Raw genomic sequence first — 16,023 nt, 5'->3', positions numbered from 1 at the left:
CATAGCATGTACATTCCAAAAATTACACCCCAAAATAGATTCTCCTACTCCTCCTTAGTACGGCGATACCACATGCGTGAGATTTTTCCACAGCCTGGCCATATAGAGAGGCCCAACATGCAAGGAGGACCGTCAGGTGTTCTAGGGGCATAAGTTTCAAATCTAATTTCACTACCTATTACACTTTTGTTAGGCACTGTAGTGGCATGGATGAGAATTGATGTGGCATGGATGAGCATGAATGGGCATGGATGAGCCGTGGATGGGGATGGCTGAGGTGACTGAGCATGAATGAGTATGGCTGAGTACGGCCAGGTACAGCTGAGTATGGATGGGTACAACTGAGTATGGCTGGGTATGGATGGGATGGCTGGGTACGGTTGAGTATGGCTGGGTATGACTGAGTACAGCTGGGGACAGATGGTACGGCTGGGTATGGCTAGGTACCGCTGAATATGGCTGGGTACGGCTGGGTATGGCTGGGTATTGCTGAGTATTGCTGGGTATGGCTGAGTATTGCTGGGTATGACTGAGTATTGCTGGGTATGACTGGGTAATGCTGAGTAAGGCTGGGTATGGCTGAGTATGGATGGGGGTGGATGGGATGGCTGAGCATGGATGGATGGATGAGTATTGCTGAGGATGGATGGATGGCTGAGCATGGATGGATGAATTTTGTTGAGTATGTATGGATGGCTGAGCCTGGATAGATGGATGAGTATGGATGGCTGAGCATGGATGGATGAGTATGCTGAGCATGGATGGATGGATGAGTATGCTGAGCATGGATGGATGGATGAGTATGCTGAGTATGGATGCCTGGTTATGCTGAGTATCGATGGGTATGCTGAGTATGGATGGCTGAGCATGAATGAGTGTGCTGAGTATGGATGGCTGAGCATGAATGGATGAATGAGTATGCTGAAAATGGATGGCTGAGCATGGATGGATGAATGAGTGCTGGAATGGGCACATATCAGCGCTGTGGGCACTACACATCCAGCCCATAGGGCTGCTGCCACCGATCTCTCCCCTCTCTGCTCACACTGTACCGAACAGTACAGAGAGGGGAGAGAGGAACCGGACGTGATGCCGGTTTGTTTGGAGCGATCACGTGGTAAATGGCCACTATCAGCGGTCATTTACCGTGATCCGTGATTTGCCGGGTTCTCTGGACCCAGCAGTCACAGACATTCCTGGGTGCGCGCCCCAGGGGGGTGCGCGGGAGCGGGATTCTGGGAGGACGTCAATGTATGCCTTCCCAGAGTTATCGAGCCACGCTGTAGCCGTCATTCGTCTATGGCGCATTTGGCAAGCGGTTAAATGACAGTTAATCATGCAGCACTGTACCCAAATTATATTTTTTATCATTTTTATCAAATAGAGCTATCTTTTGGAAATACATAATCACCACTGGGTTTTTAAAATGTTTTAATTAATCCAAAATCAAACTCACAGTGCTCAAGCCAGATAGGCCCGATGTCTGTGTTCAAGTAATGGTGCGGGGCTAGGGCTTCCAAGGCTGTTGGCGGAAAATCCGACCATGTGTATGCTCCATCGGATTTTCCAAACAACAAATGCCAACAAATGTTGGCTAGCATGTTTTCAAATTTTTCGCCAACAAATGTGTGTTGTCGGATTTTCCGATTGTGCGTACACAAGTCCGTCGGACAAAAGTCCAAAGTACAAACACACATGCTCGGAAGCAGAAGCGGTCGGTCTTGTAAATTAGCGTTTGTAATGGAGAATTAACATTTGTGACGTGGCAAATTATGAAATCTCCAAATGCAACCCACAATTCTCTTCTTCTTTAATGGGATAATAATGAAGCTGTTTTATCTGGTGATACTGATGGAGTTATTGCAAACTCATTTTCAAAGACTTTTTTTTCTAGTGATATCAAGAATAATATTATTATAATTTTTTTTTTTTATTTTATTATTAGTGCAAGTTACCACAACAGCATTATCCCATAATTTTTAAGATCAAAGATACAGCTATGTGGCTGTCCCTTGTCAATTTTACATTGTATTTTTTAAAATGTAACTGCCTACTCCCAAACTGTCATTTGAAGTAAAACACATAGCCAAGTATTATTCTACACAATTTTTGACAATAGAACGTAACCAAAAAGTGCATTCTATGCATTCAAAAATATACCAAATAAAATCATTATTCAACCAAAAAAATAATATATATAGTGTGATGAACCACAGAAGGGAAAATTACTTCACCCTCAATATGTTGCCAACATCCCAAATTGATATAGAAGAAGAATGGGAACCCCGAAAGGGGACCAAAGTACCCCCCGGTACAACGGGACTTTTTAGGCGAACAAAACAATAGTGTTTTATAATAAAATCCCTATTTATTTTGTTTAGAAAAAAAGAGAAGCATAAAAACAAGACAGACTAAACATACATCTATACAAAAGTGCCTATACAGCAAGTTTCCTTTTATACTGAACACTGTATACTCTTATCCGTAAACACATATTTCTCTATAGGCCTAACATGTTTCAGGACGGTGTCCCTTCTTCAGAGGCGTATTTATCAAGAGAAGTTGTGTATTAAAGAAAGGACGTGTTCTGAAAAGACAAGTAAAAACAGTTTTACATATTTGGGATATTCTATAAGGCAAATAATTCATAACATAGCATCCAACAATGTCCAACATACATACGTTGTGCTGTTATGACGCCTATGCGTCATGCGCGACGGCACATATCCACCTTTGCTGACACTGCGGATGTGACTCGTACTGCGCAGGTGCCGGCGGCTATTTAAACTGCCTTCGGCGTCCTGCTCAGTGCCAAACCATATCCAGAAACGCTTATCATGCCTTGATCCCCTGTTTCAAACAAAAAGTAAGTACCTAGAAGCTGCACTATCTACTTTATATTTTCCATTTTTTCTATGAAGAAGTGGCAATCCTTTTGCCATCCCCTCCATCATACCGCCCATGTTATCTATATAATCAAGCCTGTAGAAACGTAACTATCAGAGGGAGAGGCATGTTTATTACACTATCCTTATGCGCCATTGAGTTTGGATTTTGGGACCATTGATGATAATATAGTTAATAGTGTTAACTCACAAATGGCATAATTAAAAAACTACCAACCTTACGGCTATAACCCAAAGCCTTTCATTCTGCTTGATAGCATATAGAAAATAGTTTACAATAATTCAGAATGCTTATAGCAGCTGAGTGCGAATGATTAATTTATATACAAATTTCCTCCTTTTTCCCTTTTTTTCCCCTCTTTTTTTAGAGTCACAGTGAGGATTTGGCAGGGCCTTCATCCCGTTTGGGGGCCTTTTTTGCGGAGCTATTCCTTAACCCAGGGGAGAGCCACCATGCCCAGTTGTCTGGTTAATTGGTGACCACTGTTTTTTAGCAATCACCTCTTTATAATAAAAAAGTCTGCGTTTTTTTTTTTTGCACACTTTGTGCACAGCATTGTTCTCTTTAAGGACTGGATCTTGGTATGTATGTTGGACATTGTTGGATGCTATGTTATGAATTATTTGCCTTATAGAATATCCCAAATATGTAAAACTGTTCTTACTTGTCTTTTCAGAACACGTCCTTTCTTTAATACACAACTTCTCTTGATAAATACGCCTCTGAAGAAGGGACACCGTCCTGAAACATATTAGGCCTTTAGAGAAATATGTGTTTACGGATAAGAGTATACAGTGTTCAGTAAAAAGGAAACTTGCTGTATAGGCACTTTTGTATAGATGTATGTTTAGTCTGTCTTGTTTTTATGCTTCTCTTTTTTTCTAAACAAAATAAATAAGGATTTTATTATAAAACACAATTGTTTTGTTCGCCTAGAAAAGTCCCGTTGTACCGAGGGGTACTTTGGTCCCCTTTTGGGGTTCCCATTCTTCTTCTAAACCAAAAAAATAATGTCAAAGCAATAACTCCAAGGCCAATAAAAAAATAACATGTTATTTCCTCCGATTCCGCAACATGTCTGGTTGACGAACGGCCGCTCAGAAACGAACTGAAAATCATGCAATGAAAAGCGCTAAATGAAAAACGAAAAAGAAAAGCACAAATCAACACTCACTAAACTTCTACTAACACGAAATTAGCAGAAGGTGCCCAAAGGGTGGCGCTAAAGAGCTAAAAAAAAGTAGTACGTCTAGTACGTCACTACGTTCGTAATTGTTGGCCAACATTTGTGTGACCGTGTCTATGCAAGACAAGTTTGAGCCAACGCCCTTCGGACAAAATTCCACGGATTTGTTGGCCAACAATCCGATCATCTGTAAGAGGCATTAGACATAATATTTTTTAGTTTTTGCTATATAAGGGAAAAAGGAACAATCATTTTGAAAACAAAAACATTTTCTTAGTTTCAGTTATAAAACTTTGCAATTAATCTTCATAAATTTGGACCAAAATGTATTCTACATTTCTTTGGTGAAACAAATCAGTGTGTATTATATAGTCTAAGTGAAAGTTATAGAATCTACAAACTATGGCAAAATACAGTATATTTGAAAAATGATCAATCCTGATGTGCTGACCATTTCTTGAGGCCCTAAAATACCAGGACAGTACAAATACACCATTAATGATTTTTTTTTAGAAAATAGACAGTCAAAAAGTATTTGGTAAGAAGCAAGGTGAATTTTTTAATGTTGTCATTTTTTTTCCGCCAAAATTCTTTGGAAAATGATGAAAGTAAATACATTTTTTTCCACAAAATTGTAATTTTAATAAGATATTTCTCACACGTGGCATAGATATACTTGCAATTACTGACTATGGTGATACCACGTGTGTGAGACTTTTTCATAGCCTAGCCACATAGACCGGCCCAAAATCCAAGGGTTCAGGACTTCTAGAGGCATAAATTGCACATCTACTGTAAATTCTTCATTCATCTATCACAATTTTGGAGAACAGAACAGTGGAAACACCCACAAAATGACCACATTTTGCAAAGCGTACACCACAGTGTATTTTCTGAAAAGCATAGTGATCCTTTTGAAAATGTAATTTTTTGCCATAAGTATTTGGAAAATGCAGGAAAGAAAATTAAGTTGTATTTTTTGTCAATTAATGGGATATTTCTAACACACAGCATAGACATACTTAGAATTACACCTCAAAATACATTCTACTACTTCTGGCAATACCACATGTGTGAGACTTTTTCACAGCAAAGAAACATGGAGATCAAAAATCCAAGGATCACCTTCAAGCTTTCCAGGGGCATAAATTACACATCTAATTTCTTGACCACCGATCACATTTTTGGAGGCCCTGAAGCACCAGGGCAGTGGTAACACCCACAAAATGACCACATTTTGGAAAGAAAACATCCCACTATATTTTCTAAGAGGCATAATGAGTTTTTTAAAGATGTAATTTTTGCACAAGTTTTTGTCTGGACTGATTATGTACGCAACATTGTAACCTGTGTATCACAAAATCAACCAACACTAAGGAAAACAATGTACTGTAATGGTTGCCTCTGTACAAGTGGTCAGTGAATATGGTATATTGTAGCTTCCCCTAGAGCAGTATCTGTTCCTAAAAGCCAAGCAGACCTAACCTACTGGTATGTGGCTGCCCCTATAGCACAATGCTATGTTCACTTGCCAGGAATTACAGTAGACCGAACAAAGGGTAAACAAAAGAGTACCTGTGATTCCAGTTGTGCAGTTGTCTGCAGAGGATGGGCAAGGCTGATGTCTCACAGAAACATAGCCAGTGGCACATGCAGGTGGGTCAGTACTGGTGCCAGACAGAGAAATGGTCAGCAAATAGGCAAATGATTGGTCCAGGCAGAAGGCAGGAATGGTCAATTAACAGGCCAGAGTCAGTACAAGCAACAGGCAAAGAAATGGTCAGCAACAGCCAAAAGACTGGCCCGGACAACAGGCAGAGATATGGTTTATTAACAGGCCAGGGTCAGTTCAGGTGGTAGGCAGAATCATGGTTAGTATGTCCGCAAAGACAAATGATAATCAGCCTCCTGGCTCTTGTCACAACACTGATGCTCAGGCCTCAGACCTCTGAAATGGTCCCACAGACCATCTCACAGCACCCCTGTGCTTTCATACACCAACATTGATTTGCTTTGTGTTTTACTTTTGCTGTAAATGCAAGGAAGCGTAAAAAAACCTCTGTTGTGTATTAATGTGCTTTACTAAATAAAAATGCAGTACATGCAAACTACTTCAAATTTTAGGAAAACAATACATGACACACAGAGGATTACAAAATATGCATACAATATACACATGCACAACCTATCTATCCTTCCTGGCAAATGAGCATGGACAATATATGCAATGGGGTTAGACTGAAAGTTACTTAACTTGGGTTATAATGTCGATTTAGTGTAAGTAACAGCTGAGGTTCCCTCCTTGCACAGACTTTCCTTGATCTTGTGGAGTCCTATTCCTTCCTTGTTGTTCCTGGTGATATGGAATCCCCTTCCTTCTATTTGGGATCTCTTCCAAAAGTCCTTTTTGCTTCTTGGTGTCTTCCAAAATGACTGCCTTTTTATTTAACACATGGCTGTATTCAAGTTTTTTTCCCTCCTCCATTCCCTGCCAACATTGCTTCCTGTTCCAGCAGTCTCTGTGAATCCAGTCAAAAGAGCTAAGTAGAATATGAATAGAGGAGGCCCAGCTTCTAAAAGCAATACATGGTAACTAAAATATATGAAATAATACTGTATATCTATGCTATAAAAAAATTACTAAAATAGCTACAGTATCTTTTCATGGTTTTTTTTGCACATTCCTTGCTGCTCTGGCCCTCAGGCATAGGGCCTCAGTTAGGTAAATCTAGCCATAGGGGTGAAGACTTCTTCCCACCCAAAGCTCTTTGAAGCCTCTGGACTCCAGACCCTGATCCTGGAGTCCTAAAGAAATACAAAGAAAACATAAAGCTTAGTTTTCTCCACTCTGCAGCAATACTTTGGTGCCCCTCACTCTGCATACGTGAGACTCCTGTATTGATTTTTATTCCACTACTACAGTGGTAAGGCCCACACTTGACAACTGGCAAAAGACCAGTCCAGGCAGCAGGAAAAAACATGGTTGATTAACAGGGTGAGGAAATATTAAGCAGAAGGCAGAAACATTGTCAATAAACAAGTCAGGGTCAGTTCGGGAGGCAGGCAGAGGCATGGTCACTATGCTGGTAAATGGTCAGTCCATGCAGCAGGTTGAAATATGGTTGAGAAAACAGATAAATGGTTAGCACACAGGATACAAGTACACAAAATACAGGAAAATGGCAGGTAGTCAGGGTGTGGCTGTAATCAAGCCACTGTAGATGGCTGCACTGGTGTGGATGCAATCAGGGACTCAATGGATGACTGCACTGATGACTGCAATCAGGACACTGTAGATCAGGGATATGCAATTAGCGGACCTCCAGCTGTTGTAGAACTACAAATCCTATGAGGCATAGCAAGGCTCTGACAGCCACAAGCATGACACCTAGAGGCATGATGGGACTTGTAGTTTTGCAACAGCTGGAGGTCCGCTAATTGCATATCCCTGCTGTAGATGGTTGCAATGGTGTGACTCCAACCAGGGCACTGTAGATGACTTCACCAGTGTGACTGCAATCAGAGCACTGTAGATGGCTGCACTGGTGTGATAGCAATCAGGGCACTGTAGATGGTTGCAATGGTGTGACTCCAACCAGGGCAGTGTAGATGACTTCACCAGTGTGACTGCAATCAGAGCACTGTAGATGGCTGCACTGATTACTGCAATCAGGACACTGTAGATGACAGCACCGGTGTGACTTCAATCATGGCACTCTAGGTGGCTGCACTGATTACTGCAATAAGGGCACTATAGATAGCTGCACTGGTGTGACTGCAAGCAGGACCCTGTAGATATCTACACTGGTGGGGTTGCAATCAGGGCACCCAAGATAGCTGCACCAGTGTGACTGCAGTCAGGGAATAGTAGGTGACTGCACTGGTGGGACTGCAATCAGGGCATGGTAGGTGGTTGCACTGGTGTGGCTTCAATCAGGGTACTGTAGATGGCTGCATTAGTGTGACTTCAATAAAGGCTCTGTGGATGGATGCAATGCCAAATGATAGCTACTTTGCCAGGAGGGGTTACATGGACGTCCTCCCATGATCATGCTTCCCACGCGCCCCCCGCGGCACATGGGCAGAGCACTCACAGAACTGTGTCCAATGGCAGCTGATCACGGATGACAATACAAGCCGGTTATCGGCTTTTATTTCCTCATGCTAACAGCATGAGGAGAGAAGAAGAGAGACGATAACTGGCTTGTGTTAAAGGGACATCAACACTGATAATCAGGGCACTGATTATCAGTTTCCTAATTATCAGTGCAGTAGCAACAGTGCCCACCAGTGCTGCCAATCAGTGCCCACCAGTGCTGCCAATCAGTGCCTCCTCATCAGTGTCACCTATCAGTGCTGTTATCAGTGTCACCTACCAGTGCTCATCAGTGCCACCTATCAGTGCCGCCTATCAGTGCCACCTATCAGAGCCCATTAGTGCTGCCTATCAGTGCCACCTATCAGTGCCATCAGTGCCGCCTATCAGTGCAGCTTTATCAGTGCCTCCTCATCAGTGCCCACCAATGCCGCCTCTCAGTGCCCATCAGTGCCACCTATCAGTGCTGTTTCATCAGTGCCCATCAGTGCAGCCTAGCAGTGTCCAGCAGTGCAAACTCATCAGTGCACACCAGTGAAGGAGAAAAATTACCTGTTTGCTAAATTTTCTAACAAACTAATTTTTTCAAAATCTTTGGTCTTTTTTCATTTGTTTAGCAAAACATAAAAAACCTAGTAGTGGTTGAATACCACTAAAGGAGGCACTATTTGTGTGAAAAGAATAATAAAAATGTAATTTGGGTATAGTATTGCATGACCATGCAATTGTCATTCAACGTGCGACAGCACTGAAAGCTGAAAATTGGCATTGGCAGGAAGAGGGTGAAATAGATTTAAACAGGTCCTGTGGGTGGATATAGGCACGAAGCTATATCACAAGTGCGCTGCCATGTTGGCATCAGGAAAAATGTCTTATAACATATTTATCAATTGCTACCATTTTGCTCTTCCAGCAGCCATTACTCCAGTCGATTTCAGGGTAGTTACATTTCCTATTATTACCACTGTCCCAGCCCTTGTATCCTTTCTATCTGTGCAAGGAGAAGAGTCTCTACATCCTCATTAACACTCTGGGACTTGTAACAAACTCCAATAAATAACTTTGCAGTACATGCACCCAAATGCAGCTGCACCCGTAATGCCTTCAAAAACTATTTCTTTTACCCTGTCTTTTCAAAAGTGTGCATAGCCAGGAATATTAATAGCCTAATAATGTGAAAAATTAAGCCAGGATTCAGAAAATTAAATCATAGTTCTCCTTATTCAGCAAAACTTACTAGTCTTGTACTTTGCTTGTACTTCAGGTATGGCTAAAATCCAGGTGTTGAATCCAAACCCCATTGAAGTCAATGAGAGCCAAATGTTAAAAAATAATAGCCATTTTCTAAGCTAATAGGCAAGGCACTATCAAAAAATATCATAGGGGGCCTAGGTGCTGCCCTGGGACATGTATCAAAACAAACAAAAAATTATTATACATTTCATTTGGTGGGAAGCAGTGATTTAATAATGGTTTAAGGTTACCATTAAAATGCAAAATTCCTGCCTGAGCGTCCCCCTTAACCTGCCTTTAACCACTTCCCACCTGCCCCACATGGGGATATCTGAATGATGCCTGCAGTTACAGACATCATTGAGATATCTTCTTTTACAGCCGGCAATTCTCTTCACTGTAAGAACAATCACAGCGGCTGTTCAGCTGCTTTATCGTTCTTGCAGGTGGCGGGAAGGGACATCCCTCCCTCCCGCCACCCTTCAGTGCTTCTACCGGCTCGCCCTTGTGATCGGAAAGGAATCGAATGGCGCCGGATGTTGACCATAGAGATTTCCAGCGGGCCAGATGGTCCCTGAAGTCTCTATGATCGTTTGGAGGCCGCCGCCGCCTCATCTGGGAAGCTGAGATCGTTCTTTTTTTCTTTTAATTTCAGGCTTCCAAGCCTAGTGGAGTGGTGAGAACTGGGGACTTATCGACCCCAGATCTCACTGTAAAGAGGACCTGTCATGCCCTATTCCTATTACAAAGGATGTTTGCATTCCATGTAATAGGAATAAAAGTGATAAAAAAAATGTAAAAAGAAAGCATCAAAATATAAAAATAAAGTAAAATCCAAAAAAAAAAAAGTAAAGCGCCCCCGTTCCCGCATGCTCGCTCGGGGGAAGAGGCGAACACATATGTAGGTTGCGCCCGCATATGTAAACAACGTTCAAACCACACATGTGAGGTATCGTCGCAAACGTTAGAGCGAGAGCAATAATTCTAGTGCAAGACCTCTTCTGCAACTTTAAACAGGTAAAACATTTTAAAGTGTTGCCTATGGGGATTTTTAAGTACCGAAGTGTGGTGCCATTCCATGAATGTGTGTAATTTTTAAGCTTGACATGTTAGGTATTTATTTACTTGGCACAACATCATCTTCACATTATCCAAAAAATTGGGCAAAAAATTGGGCAAAACAGCACAAATTTGCTGTTTGACGTCATTGTGCACTGACTGCACTTCAGGCGGCCATGCCACCATGATACTCTGTGCTATTACTGATGTAATAACACAAAGGGTAAGGGAGAAAAATGGGGAACAAGAGACACCTAGGTATTTGTTCAATTAAGTGCAAGCTGTAACCATAATATACTGGGAAACAAAAGGAAAAATGCCCGGTACTAGTGTCCGGGTAAGGGGTTACTTTAGCAGCACTAATTGAGTTTCAATTATCCGGTAATAACCAACTAATTACCAAAAAGAATTATTAAAAGTATCACTTTATTAAATACCTTAAAACAACATTAGACATGTTGAACAATGTGTTGGATTTAAATTAAAAACTGGTGAATTTGATTGGGTTCTACTGGAGCCCTGTTACTACATATATGATCTGATAATGGGTCAGACAGAGCCAATTACTGTCAATAATAACTATAGATCAAAGACAATGGACAACAACACAAACAAAAACAAAAAAACATACAACGTGAGACATCATCCGGACGCCTATAGGATCTTGCTACGTATTAACTGGTACAGAAAAATATTATGAATATTTGGTGATGTTAGGTGGTTAATTAACCGGATATCAGTAATCAAATGATGGCCAAAAGGGGTACCAAATAAACATACGTGAAAGATCCTGGGGAGATATGCGAGGGAAGGTGGTATGGGGGGGGAGGGGAGGGAATATTGGAGTGGTGCTAGTCGTGCTTATAAGTGTACACTTGGTCTGGTCTGTAGGTTTAAGTTGAGCGCACATGAGATGGTGATCGGGCCTATTAATAATCAAACCTATTGATAGGTATCAGATGAATAAAAGTCCCCAAAAGGAAGAATGCTGTTGATGGCCAAGCGTCCGCATGTACAGCTTTAAACAGAGTCCCTGGTGGTAACAGCAGATACAAATGCAAAGTACATAGCCGAACAAGTGAAAATTTATGGAACTTTACCGGTCCTGGCACTGACTATCCTCCAAGTCCCGATCCGAGCCGTTCATAAGGCTTCCGTCCTCTTTAATAGGAGGTGTGCTGTAGTGTGCAGCTTCTGATCCTGTGCAAATGGCTGAAGGGGCAGCGGGACCGGGAATAATGTCCCGCAAGCTCGTCCTACTGGGTCAGGTAAGTGCTGCAAGTACCGCCCGGTCAGCGGAAACACTCAGCCACGGAGCTTCGGCCGAAAAGGATTAGATTCACTAGCTAGTGTTTAGCAGGCATCCCCGTCTGCCTCCTCGCTTGCTCCCATGTTCAGAGTGTGGCGTCCGTGACGTGTCGGTGTTGATGACGTCAACGCGTTTCGCTATTGGCTGTAGCGTAGCTTCATCTCGGACGAATTCAGGGCTTGTGAAGGCGCTCCTTTTAACTTGGCTGCTGCGTTCAATCACCGCCCTGAAATGTTTAAGTTTTGCTATGTAATGATCTTTAATAGACCGGTTTTGTTCCTAAAGCTCAATCTGACAATTCTTATTCACTATTTTTTGGAATAAAAAGAAAGAAAAAGGATAGAACTGTTACTGAGAGGGGGGGGCTAAAAAATCTTTAATTCCAATAACCTATTATTATTAGTGTGCATTCTAGGGAAGAAAGTGCTATTGGTTTGCCCACTATCTCAAATATTTAAACATTTAAACAGTTAAGGAAGGCAAGGAAGGGGAGGGGGGGGGGGGTGTTTTGGGATAGAACAAGAGGGGGATAGGAACACGGATAAATGAGGGAACATAAACAATACGTGGCGACTTTGATCGCATACTATTACAAAAAGAGAAGTGGTGGGTGTACCGCCTAAAATCGCTAGTCCCAGTGGGGCTAAACACTGAACTAAATTTCCAACCCTTTCTACCCACTTAGATGATTTTCCTATCCCATAAATTGCCCTGTGATTTTGGTCCAATCCAGCTTGATGTCCCTGATGCCATGTACACGTACGCATGTGTCCCGATATGATTGACACCAATCTCTTAGTATACGCATATATTCTTTCGATGTGTTTATGTTTATGTTCCCTCATTTATCCGTGTTCCTATCCCCCTCTTGTTCTATCCCAAAACACCCCCCCCCCCCCTCCCCTTCCTTGCCTTCCTTAACTGTTTAAATGTTTAAATATTTGAGATAGTGGGCAAACCAATAGCACTTTCTTCCCTAGAATGCACACTAATAATAATAGGTTATTGGAATTAAAGATTTTTTAGCCCCCCCCTCTCAGTAACAGTTCTATCCTTTTTCTTTCTTTTTATTCCAAAAAATAGTGAATAAGAATTGTCAGATTGAGCTTTAGGAACAAAACCGGTCTATTAAAGATCATTACATAGCAAAACTTAAACATTTCAGGGCGGTGATTGAACGCAGCAGCCAAGTTAAAAGGAGCGCCTTCACAAGCCCTGAATTCGTCCGAGATGAAGCTACGCTACAGCCAATAGCGAAACGCGTTGACGTCATCAACACCGACACGTCACGGACGCCACACTCTGAACATGGGAGCAAGCGAGGAGGCAGACGGGGATGCCTGCTAAACACTAGCTAGTGAATCTAATCCTTTTCGGCCGAAGCTCCGTGGCTGAGTGTTTCCGCTGACCGGGCGGTACTTGCAGCACTTACCTGACCCAGTAGGACGAGCTTGCGGGACATTATTCCCGGTCCCGCTGCCCCTTCAGCCATTTGCACAGGATCAGAAGCTGCACACTACAGCACACCTCCTATTAAAGAGGACGGAAGCCTTATGAACGGCTCGGATCGGGACTTGGAGGATAGTCAGTGCCAGGACCGGTAAAGTTCCATAAATTTTCACTTGTTCGGCTATGTACTTTGCATTTGTATCTGCTGTTACCACCAGGGACTCTGTTTAAAGCTGTACATGCGGACGCTTGGCCATCAACAGCATTCTTCCTTTTGGGGACTTTTATTCATCTGATACCTATCAATAGGTTTGATTATTAATAGGCCCGATCACCATCTCATGTGCGCTCAACTTAAACCTACAGACCAGACCAAGTGTACACTTATAAGCACGACTAGCACCACTCCAATATTCCCTCCCCTCCCCCCCCATACCACCTTCCCTCGCATATCTCCCCAGGATCTTTCACGTATGTTTATTTGGTACCCCTTTTGGCCATCATTTGATTACTGATATCCGGTTAATTAACCACCTAACATCACCAAATATTCATAATATTTTTCTGTACCAGTTAATACGTAGCAAGATCCTATAGGCGTCCGGATGATGTCTCACGTTGTATGTTTTTTTGTTTTTTTGTTTTTGTTTGTGTTGTTGTCCATTGTCTTTGATCTATAGTTATTATTGACAGTAATTGGCTCTGTCTGACCCATTATCAGATCATATATGTAGTAACAGGGCTCCAGTAGAACCCAATCAAATTCACCAGTTTTTAATTTAAATCCAACACATTGTTCAACATGTCTAATGTTGTTTTAAGGTATTTAATAAAGTGATACTTTTAATAATTCTTTTTGGTAATTAGTTGGTTATTACCGGATAATTGAAACTCAATTAGTGCTGCTAAAGTAACCCCTTACCCGGACACTAGTACCGGGCATTTTTCCTTTTGTTTACTGATGTAATAGTTTGTAAGTGAAATCTTTTTAATAAACCTTTGGTTTTAAATGGTAATGCACCTCAGTCCTCTATGTGGATTCAGAGTCCTAGAGAGGAAATAACCCAGACAGCTTTTGCCTAAGCTGTGATCAGCGATATGCTCATTGACCTTTTCAGTCTGGTAAGCGGCCATTTCATTACTTGTGCACGGTGGTGATGCATACAGCACTTTGAAGGCTATTGAACACTATAACATCAGCACTTATCTACAGTTTTTCTTTGGACTGAGTCTTTTACATTTTTTTCCTTTTATTTTTTACAATATTTTTCATATTTTGGCGGCACAGTGGTGTAGTGGGCAGCACTCTCGCCTAGCAGTAAAAAGGGTCACTGATTCGAATCCCAACCACGACACTACCTGCCTGGAGTTTGCATGTTCTCATGTGCCTGCGTGGGTTTCCTCCGGGTACTCCGGTTTCCTCCCACACTCCAAAAACATGCTGGTAGGTTAATTGGCTTCTGTCCAAAAATTGGCCCTAGAATGTGAGTTGGGGACCTTGGATTGTGGGCTCCTTGAGGGAACAATGTAAGTGTGCGATGTATGTGTGGAGTGCTGCGTAAATTGACAGCACTATATGGGTACCTTAAATAAATAATAATACAATAGATGAGCATCTTAATGAGAGACAGTGTACAGGGATAGAGACAATTGTAGACACACACCCATACTCACTCAGGTTGAACTGGATGGACTGGTGTCTTTATTCAACCTTACTAACTATGAAAACTATGAAATATACACTTGTATTATTTAACTATTTTTTGGGACTGTGTGCTCACTTGTTCACTGTTGTTACCTCATACTTGTGTGGTAGGGGTGTGGATCACTTATTGTAGTAGATTGTTGTTCACAATTGGACTTCTGCAATCTAATTTGTGTTATGTCATTTTGCATGAACGTTATCCCCATTAATAGCTGTGTATAGCTTTTTCAATTCATATATTTATTGTCATCACTCATATTATGTTAGTGTGATATATTAGGACAGCGCACTTGAATCACTTTCACGTAAATTTGATGTCCTGGCAAGAAAGATGTAGCCTAGTGGTTAAGAACCCCTAGTGTAGAGCAATACGAATGAACCTAGCTGTTGTGCCTAAATCACAGGTAAAAACTTTAATAGACCTCTATATTTACACTCTTGTTCGGGATGCTTTACCGTGATGCTTTTTACTCACTGAATGATAGTTTAGCCTTGTGGAGTATTCAGAAGTTCCTATTTTTTAAGTGTTTCTTTGTATTTTTGGATAGATTGGAGAAGGATTGAAGCTCCTATTGTCTAGGCCTCTGTTAAAGAAATGTGTATTTAGCTCACTGTCAAAGAGATAACCTTTTCATCAAACATTGAAGGAAACTCTCTACACTGTAAAAAAATATTGTGCTGGGTCTATTTAAAAAAATGGAGGCAACTATTTGCATCAGCTTTTTTAAGTACTGTTAACTAAACTTATTTTTGTCTGACTCATTAGACTTTTCCTGTTTTCAACTTTGTTGTTTTAAGTAAAGCCAGCTAATTTTTTTTCCGTTTGTAGACCATAGTGTTTTAAGTTAGGAATACATACCTTAACTTGTCTGGAACTATAGTTTTAAGTAAAGCCAACTAAATTTTTCTAGTTACTAGAGAAGTTTAAGTAAGGAACACATACATTAACCTATTTATTTCACTGTCAATTTATGGACCGCTTTACATATACATTGAACATTCACATCAGTCCCTGCCCTCAAGGAGCTTTCAATCTAAGATCCCTAACTCACATTCATACATATACATACTAGGGCCAA

Source organism: Aquarana catesbeiana, linkage group LG04, assembly GCF_042186555.1.
Source record: "Aquarana catesbeiana isolate 2022-GZ linkage group LG04, ASM4218655v1, whole genome shotgun sequence".
Classification (NCBI taxonomy): domain Eukaryota; kingdom Metazoa; phylum Chordata; class Amphibia; order Anura; family Ranidae; genus Aquarana; species Aquarana catesbeiana.
Note: the sequence above shows the minus strand (reverse complement) of the source record.